This window comes from Clytia hemisphaerica, unplaced genomic scaffold (assembly GCF_902728285.1).
Source record: "Clytia hemisphaerica strain Z4C2 unplaced genomic scaffold, Clytia hemisphaerica genome assembly, whole genome shotgun sequence".
NCBI classification, from domain to species: domain Eukaryota; kingdom Metazoa; phylum Cnidaria; class Hydrozoa; order Leptothecata; family Clytiidae; genus Clytia; species Clytia hemisphaerica.
The window spans coordinates 530,046-539,658 of NW_027104048.1; the positions used below are offsets into that span (position 1 = coordinate 530,046).

The 9,613-nt window shown below is 35.0% G+C and overlaps 1 long non-coding RNA gene across 1 annotated transcript; it reads left to right on the forward strand.

The window, feature by feature from the left end:
- The first annotated feature begins 7,731 nt into the window (after positions 1 to 7,731).
- Positions 7,732 to 9,310, forward strand: LOC136811909 (uncharacterized). Its single transcript, XR_010847294.1, has 3 exons — positions 7,732 to 7,943; positions 8,502 to 8,680; positions 9,158 to 9,310. It is a non-coding gene; the product is annotated as an uncharacterized lncRNA (long non-coding RNA).
- The last annotated feature ends 303 nt before the right edge of the window (positions 9,311 to 9,613 follow it).

The following is a 9,613-nucleotide window of genomic DNA, read 5'->3' on the forward strand; positions in this document are numbered from 1 at the left end:
GACCTCGTTCGTTCTCAATGGACTTGCGTCGAAAGGGCTCAGTGGAATCGTCAGTCGCCGTGCGACCGTTCAATCGGTACCACGTTGTTGTTCCGCTGTTGTGACAAAGTGCCGGGATTCTCAAAGTAGCGCAAGTACATGACAGAACGAATGGGAGCTATCGAGCCAATGCTCACGAATGATCGAATATATTTAAGAATCTATCAAATTATCAAATACAAATCATATTTGGGTATTTGAGTTTCCCAATTGTATACAGAATCACAAACTCATTTTTTGTGTTTAGCATTGTTAATAGCCATCTTCCGTAATGTTAAATAAACTTTAACAAGTTTGGGAAACGAAGTGGAGAAGTGTTTGAGGTGTTCACTGCATTTCGAAATCCAAAACACTCTTGTTTTCTAATGTTATCATTTTCACGGTCCTTTCGAGTCAAAATGAAAGTGTTTACGGCAAATTTATTCCAATGTTTTCAGCCATTATACTGACGCCATAAACGCATAAATTAGAGTTGCATAGGAGATGACGACAACAAAAAGCGCGCGGGTTAAGGGCAGAAAATTATATCAAAACAAAATGGTTGATACGCGTTTACAAGTGTTCGCTTGCCTCGCTAGTCCAGCGAGTTTGGGTAAGTAAGACCTACTTTCACTTTTTTAAAAACTTTTGCAATGGCAATGGCGGTGTTTTGGTGATCGTTTTTTTTTTCATGGCATAAAGGTGTTCATTGCATTGATAGTACTCGATGCACTTTTAATGACTAGAAAGGAATCCGCCCCTAATATGAAATATAAAAATTTAATGCCTTTTTTCAGGACACTGGGACGATTGATAATTGTAGAATTTAATAAAGAAGTGGAAGATGTCAAAGATGTAAAACAGCTTTTTGCATTTGAAGAAAAGCTCCTTCGGAAAAAAGAAGTGGCAAAGGGATGCTTTTCATACATATTAAAAATGCAAAAGTATCTAAAACAGTACCAAAAGGCAGATATGACAATCATTAACAGCGTCATATACAAGGAGGATAGAAATATGAATGAATACTCAGAATTGGACATACGTACTGTAAAGAATTACGCCTTGATAATGTCAATAATGAAAAAGGGCAAGGGTTACGCCTGTTTTTAAAAAGGAAGATAAATTTCTGAAGAAAAACTATCGGCCAATTAGTATAACCAGCTTTTTCTAAAATATTTGAGAGAATTATGCACGACCAACTTTCATCCTACTTTGCTGGCATTTTTGATTCGAGACTCTGTGGGTTTAGAGCTAAGCACAGCACTCAACATGCTCTAATTCAAATGATTGGTCAATGGCATCAAAGTCTTGATGAGTCCGGGAAGGTGGGAGCAGTACTGATGGACTTATCAAAGGCTTTTGACTGCATTGACCACAAACTTCTTATCGCAAAGCTTAAAGCCTACGGAATTAAAACAAAAAGTCTCGATCTTCTAAAATGTTATCTGAGTAATCGCTATCAGAGAACAAAGATCGGCTCTGAATATAGCGATTGGTTAGAAATCACTCTAGGTGTTCTGCAGGGGTCAATTCTTGGTCCCCTTTTATTTAATATATTCATAAACGATTTATTTCTTTTTATTGTTACATCCAGCATCTGCAATTTTGCGGACGATAACACCTCACACTCTTGTGCGGAAACTCTTGAAGAGGTCATCTCAAATCTTGAGTTTGACCTAGAAATAATCTTAGCCTGGTTTTCAAATAACTACCTCGAAGCTAACCCCGGAAAATTCCAAAGTTGGTTCTAGGAAATAGGAATCTTCCTGTAGAAATCAGCGTTGGAAATGTTAGGATAAAATCAACGGATTCTGTTGAGCTACTAGGCATAACTATTGATAACAATCTTTCTTTTGCGACCCATATCAATTCACTTTGCTCTAAAGCAAGATCCAGAATCTGGAGTTTGAACAGAATTCGTTTTTATCTTAATTTTGACCAGCGAAAGTTAATATTTAATGCCTATATTATGTCAATATTTAACTATGCACCGATAATCTGGATGTTCTGTAAGAAAACCACATATGAAGAAATCACTAAAGTTCATAAGCGGGCCCTAAGAGCTCTACTCTGTGATTTCAGAAACGATTATGAAGTTTTATTGCAAAACGCCAAATGTAAGACGGTTCATGAAACTCAGCTTTGCTTCTTACTTTGTGAGTTCTACAAATCTGAGAACAAATTAAATCCGAAGTTCATGCAAGAAATCTACGTAACGAAGAGAATAAAACTCAACTTCCGAAACAAAGTTTTAATGTCTATACCTAAGGCTTATTCACAACGTTATGGAACTCAATCTTTCTTATTTCGAGGAAGCCTGCTTTGGAATCAGATTCCTGAAAAAATCAAGCTTGAATCCTCTATCGAAACTTTTAAATCCTCACTGAAAGAAATAAGCCTCACAAATATTTGTCTTTGTAAAATATGTATATAAAAAAAAAATTTATCTTATATTCTTCATTATATGATTAGTTTATTCTCTACGGTTGGTATTAATTAGTATTTTATTATTACTATGGCAGACCAACAATAAATAAATTGGAAAATAAAAAAATAAAAAAATAAATTAGAATTTTGACTCACTAAATTAGTATAACAGTTTCCTTGTGTGGCAGTATATCTATGGGAACATAAAAGACATAAAAAAGAGGGTATAAGAAAAAAGACACAATCAGCATTCGTAGGGAGGTAGTTCATTAAATGTAGACATCTATTTTCTTAAATTTTAATTGAAGTTTAGAAATAGGCTCTATTTAGGTCAAGTCCTGTCAGGTCAGCTGCTTTTAACTTATCCCCTAAATCCGGGGGGGGGGTACTAGGGCAAGATGGGTTACGGGGATGCTCCGCTGGTCAGGGGACCTTTTTTAACCTCCACGAGTCCCAGGTAGGGTCGCAAAAACACCAAAATAGAAAAATCAGTCCCTCGTAGGGTGCCTTTTTTTGGAAAATTTGGGAAAAAAGTAGAAAATTTGAGAAAATTTTGGAATTTCAGTCCCATTCAGGGTCACTTTTTCGCAAATTTCGAGTCCCACGTAGGGTCCATTTTTCGAACCTCAGCGGAGCACCCCCGTCGGTCCACAAGTGTAGTACCCCCCCGGGCCTAAATCATACCAATATTCTTTTGCAGGTGCTTGAGGATACAAATCATGATCATGAATTCATCTTTAAAGTCTTGGATGACTTCTTTCTGAAAGCAGTTTCAAATCATAGATTGAATCAGACAAAGGATGAATGCCAAAAGGCATCAATGAAAGATATTGAATTTTTGCTGTCAAAAGCTATCAATGACACAGAGGTATGGATATTTTTACAGCTTTTACTTAAACAAATATGATTTGATTTCTTTACATAAATGATGGTCATAGAAATCTCATGCACTCTTTTTTTTTAACATTTTATATACATTAGAGACTAAGTTTTCTTATTTTTAAGAGATCAGACAAAATAAACTGTTCATTTCGTTTGTGATTTCTTTCCTTTTCTGAAGTTTGTAAACAATGCTGATAAACTTGAGCCTTGAGGTAGAATTATATTATAAATATATTATATACATTATGATAAATGAACTAAAGTTGCTGCACTTAGTTTGAAATGTAATTTTGCAAATGGACCAAATTTATGTGAATTGTCACACCACAAAGTTGAAGATTTTTTAAAATTGCATTATTTTTGTTAATGAAATTTTGCAACCAGCAGTTTTTGCGAGACAAAATTTAATGAAAAGGCAAAAAAAATTCATTTAATTTCAAAATTTTAATTTTTGGGGACAAGTTAATTCTATGTGAGAAAATTTACAATAAAATAATTTGAAAGATTTGTTGTTTGGCTGACGCTCTTGTCATCACAGTTTTTTATTTAAAAGTTGTTAACAAAATAAATATTCAAGGTTAAAATGAATTTTTAGCTATCATACTTAAAATTTACTAAAAAATTTATTTTTCTAGATTCTGCCATGGTTACGTTCGGGCACGGCAGGTGGCTGTAATTGTGGTGAAGTTTTGATGTTCAGCTTGAAAGAAGTCACAAAGTTAACAAAAACAATATCTCCTCGTTTACAAGAGCTGAAGGACACTGCTAACCCATTATCCGTCGCTCGGGGACATCCGCGTAGTTTAGTCGTTGATCATCGACGCTAGGAGTCGAAAACCCGTTGTTACCCGTCGATGATCAACAGTCAAAAAGTTCATTTTAGCAATCAACACTTAGTCGATGGGTTAGTGTCGGTGAGCAACGCTTTTTTCGAATTTTTTTTTAACCTGTCGTTCACCCGTTGTTCGAATGTCAGTGAACAACGCTTTCCTCAAAACTTTTTCCCTATGTTGTTCATCCGTTGTTCAAGTGTCGGTGAACAACGCTATTTTCGAAGCTTTTTTTACACTGTTGTTCACTCGTTGTTCGAGCGTCGGTGAACAACAGTCTTTTTAAAAATGATTTTTAGCGTTGTTCACTCGTTGTTTGTGGTGTCGACGAACAACAGGCAATTAAAATTTTTTCCCCACCGTTGTTCATTCGTTGTTTGAATGTTGGTGAGCAACGGGACTTTTTATGGTTGTTTTTTCACATCATTTGTTCGTCGTTTGACTGTTGTTTGTGAGTAAAGGGTTTTTCCAAAACTCCTATTCCAAACTCCGTTTTTTATGATAGTTGTTGAAAGTGTTGACAAATTGAAGAATATAGTTTTGAAAATCCCTCACTCGTTTAAGATATCGTTTTAATTCAGCTATTCAAAACGATGAGGATTCTTAAAATATTCCAAATTTTTGGCCAAAGCCAATAAACAATTATTACAAAATAAATTTTTATAAAAAACTCTAATAATGATACTGTTAGGCACTGTTAGTGTAAGGTTAGAATGACTTTGGGTTTTACTTTACATCAAAATGTCAAAATGGGGATGAAAATTTCTTCCCAAATCCCAATGGGGATTGAAACCGCCTATTGTTCTCAGGTAAAAAAATCCAGTGGGTATTTATTTTTGTCTGTAATTTTTTCTATTGAATTTTAAATTGGGATGTAATCGAAGTCAATTTTCTAATGGAACTGAAAATATAGGTTATTTTTTTCCCACCGGTGACCCAGTGGCAAAGGGTTTTGAGAATTTACTTGTTGTGATTAATTTGAAATTTACTTACTAAATACCATAGCGCTATATGTACGCTACTTTATTACTGCCGCAAATTATCAAAATGCAACTATACTGCAATATAAACTTCAAAACTCAAACATCTAATTACGAATGACCCCTTCATTATAGCAGAGGTACTGTAGAACATTACCCATCTATATAACTCAAACCGCTCCATAGCTAATGAATTCCTTTTCCCTTGATGAACATTGGAGCTATAGACATTATACTGTGCAAGTTTTCAAAACCGATACACAGACGTACTAGCGATAGCGTAAATCTTGTATTTTGAATAATTTTTCTTTAGGTAAGTCATCGGAAAATGAGACAATCAAGACAAAAACCGTATGGGAGCTTTGGTATTGTTTGACTGGTGATACACGAAAACGGTACTATCATTGGCCCAGCGATAGCATATGGGCCTTTCATTAGCCCTTTGCTGTTACGCTAGGGTCTCCCCTGTGTTCGCGCATCACACGGGTTTTATGGCTTACAGGCTAAAAGCTTCCATATATTCAACATGAACCCGACTGGATGTATTCGTGTTTAAACGAATTATATAATATGTTTAGTTATATCAAAAGTAAGTAAGTATATTATACTACGGTGTTTGCAAATTGTATATTATACTACTGCATTATACGTTATGGTTGTTCTATTATCATTCTGTTATTATGCAATGTTAGATATAATACAGTCAGGAGCATTGAGTTTCAAGCCCGAAGGGCTAGAGATCAATCTCTAACCTTTCTCAGGCAAGAAAAATTGAAGCCTTAAAATATGTGCCGTATTTTTGATGACGGATTTAATCTAGCAATTCCTTTGTTTTTGAGTGATATTTTTTTCGAAATTAAGCGGTAAATTTTAGTTTCAATCTGTCATTTGTGTTAAAACCAGGCGGGTCGCTCAAGACCGCGCAACTTTGGTAGGATTTGTTGGCTTCAAATCCTACCAAAGAGATTGACCTCTAGCCCTTCGGGCTTGAAACTAAATGGTCAGGAGTACATTCAACATGAACCCGACTGGATGTATTTGACTGGAAAGGATAACGAAAAGATAAGACAGGAATTCCAATTATTTAATTCCAAAGGAAGTTAATCAAAAGATGGCTGATGACTGCATCCAAAAGACACAACAAACTTACGTTGAAGCTTGGTTTCTTCATTAATGCCAGCATGACACAACTATTTGATTCATATTAGAGGCCCCCCCCCCAGCGGTTTTCGTGATGGCGTGATTGGCGTTTTTTAAGTTCGTGATTTCGTGATTTGAGATTTTAAAATGCGTGATTGCGTGATGGGAGGAACGGACGTGATCGTGATAGATAAGAAATTTAACTCGTGATTACGTGATTGAGACTGTGTTTCGTGAGCGTGATAAACATTTTTTATCCAAAAATCATTTTTGTTTATACTTTATAAGAATCCGAGGCCGTAAATATAAGTTTTTCGTGCGGTTTAGAAAAGCCGCTCTACCGCCTTAAGACGCTTTTAAATCATCCCGGGAAATGTCTTATATGACAGAGATAAAATGTAAACAAACTATTTTCAATAGTTTGAAACCACCCACTTTCGATTTTAAGTGTCAAAACAAACTGGGAAATCAGGCAAAATATTCTTTGGAAAATTAAGAGCACATGGGACTGCTGTAAATAACTTTTTGTGTTTATTTAGTGGAAAATGGTTTGTTTTATTGGTTGGAAATGTTATGTATTGCTTGTTAGTAGTTTAGTCAGTGTTTGAGGTAAGTTTCTGCCTCCTTATTCTTTAGTATAACGGTACATCAATGGTGACAGTGTGAGGACTGGGAGGCTTGTCGACCGTCACCGAAACCCAAGTTAAGGCTTATGATAAGGCTGCAAAGAGTTTTAAAGTGTATATACTATGTTATTTCTATTGCTTTCGCGCTAGTTGATGATAGGAAAGTCATTTTTAGTGATATTTTCCGCAAAAAAATTATCTCAAGGGGCCTCTGCCTTTATACGTGCCTCCGATTTACGTGGAAATCTCTCGAAAACCAAGGTTTTCTGAAAATAAATTCTGCCTTTTCTAGTAAAGGTATGATTGTGTTTTTTTGGCTAGTAGTTGTAGTTATAAGAAGGGTGGAAACAAGTCAGAAAATTATGGTATCGCAAATGTTCTCCTCTTTTTTTTTTTTACCTGAACTTAAAATTTTGAAAAACATGACTATGACAAATTGCGTTTTGAAATTTTTTCAAGTCTAAGGCAGAAGACTACTGTGTCACCATTGATAGAGGAAAATCCTTCATTTTAACATTTTTGAAAAGCAGGATAGTTGGGCTTTCCAAAATGGGCTTACATTTTTGAATCGGTTTATTAGATCAAAAGTTATGACGGAAAGCGTAAAACTGTCATTTTTGCAAAAATGACAAGGCGTGCTGGGGGTGAAGTTTCCTGAGAGAAGGCGTGGTAAAGGTTCATTATTATAATGTAAAATAGACTCTCATTATGAAGTGCGCGTCAGAAAGGTTAAAATTTTTCATCTAAAAATGTTTTTTATTTGTTTTGTAGTTTTCGAGACAAAGATATTTTTTATTCTTTTTGCACGATTTTCTCTCACACAGATACACATAGAAAAAGCAGCCAAATTGAGATTTGTGTATAATATAATAAGAGATGAAAGAAAGATGTCAGACCAAAATCAAGAGGTCGAAATTACAGTAATCTGTTTTTTTTTACACCAATGGTTCTTCCGGCATCGACTATGTCCGAAAAGAAACTAGTCATATAATGGTACCAAAAGAGAATGTTACTTTAGTAAAGCTAAAGAGAATGTTGACGTAAGTTTCTTTAACTTCATTATTTTTCAATTTTGAAATAATAATCATTGGGTCATCAAAAGCATTTTTGAAAAGTTTTCAAAATGGGAGTTTTCCTAATTTTAACACAAATTTTAAGATAGTAGAATCTTTGAAATATGGATTTGTCAGGTGGACTAGAGTTCTTTGCTGATTAGATTCTTTTGCGAATTGAAAACGCAGCATTAATGATGTCATTCTTTTTCGACATCGTAGGGAGGCTAAATTACAGAAAAGCGGACCCTTAGAAAGAGTTCTTCACATAATTATTATTAATTAATCTGCAATTCAATCAACAATTTTCAAATTTTAGATCCCCCTTTTTTCTTGATTTGATAGATTCTTTAAGACCCTTGATGAAAACGGGGAGTTTTTTTTTCTTAATGACTTAATTACAAAAATCTTCCCTTTTTCAAAAAGAAATTTTTTTACTCCCCCCTTATTTTATGCAGAAACCATGGTAATTTGACAGGGAAACAAATAGGTGGCTTGTACGAAAAAATGGGCATGATCTAAAAAGTGTCTTTTTTCCTGTTGTAGTGAGCAAGTTGGCATTAAAAACATTGCAAATCAGCTTGGTTGGTCTGACTTTGACCTTCATATTTCCCGAAGCAAAAAGAGTTTGAGTGGTGGTGGAAGCAATTTATTCGCAATGGGCACGGATTTTCAAATCCGGTTGGAATTACCAAGGATAATTAATGGCGACGACAAGCTTAATGGTATTACCATGATTTCATTCTTTTAACCCTTCGAGCATCTTCCTATTTTTTTAATATGGGATGCATCTTGGGAGGGGCCTTATAATCTCAAGATTGACGAGTGCTATGACCTTGAAATTCTGATCAGTGGTAGATGTGGATAATTGAAGATGATTTCCAAAGTTTAGTTAGGCCACCTGTCTGGTTGGTATTTTATAGACCAGAATGTAAACTTGACCATAATATTGACTAAAATTTTCACCAAAGATAACAATTCATATTCGGTGCACACTTTCATAATTTTAAGTCCATTGACTAAAGATTTCAAAAAGTTATTAAAAAAGTTCGTTTGGAGGCCTTTTTGCCCCGCCCCCCAGATGGTCAAATGATTAATCCTTATCAATTGTCTATCACTTTTGTGCTGCCATTTTAAAGGTGTCCTTATAGCTTCACGGCTAGTGAGCTGACTTTCATTTTTCCATTCTCTTTTGCTTTCAGTGAAAGTATATCCCATCGAAGCTAGATTCAGAGCCAATGCTCCATCCATCTCAATCGAAGTAATTAATGGTACAAAAACTCAACCAGAAACATCAAAAATTGTGAGGCGAGAGAGAAAAGACAAAATGGAGCATATCGACGTACTATTCCTAAAATCGGGTAAGTATTTAAATTGAACACGCGTTATCTTTCTTCAAGTTGAAATTTTAGTGATGAAGAAATACTTCCCGTTTCCAAAAATTATTGAAATACATGATAAAAGTGAGGCTTGTGATTTACTGTAACAAAATTTTAAGAAACATTTTAAAAATTGACGCTTCATCTATTTTGACTTTCAGAATTTGCAAAACTTTCAGACAGCAAACTTGAGGCTTCTTCAGAAGGAAGAACAGTAAAACTCAAAGATAAGCATCGGATATGGCCTTGGAACGTCCACTGTGGGGTTTGCCATATAAA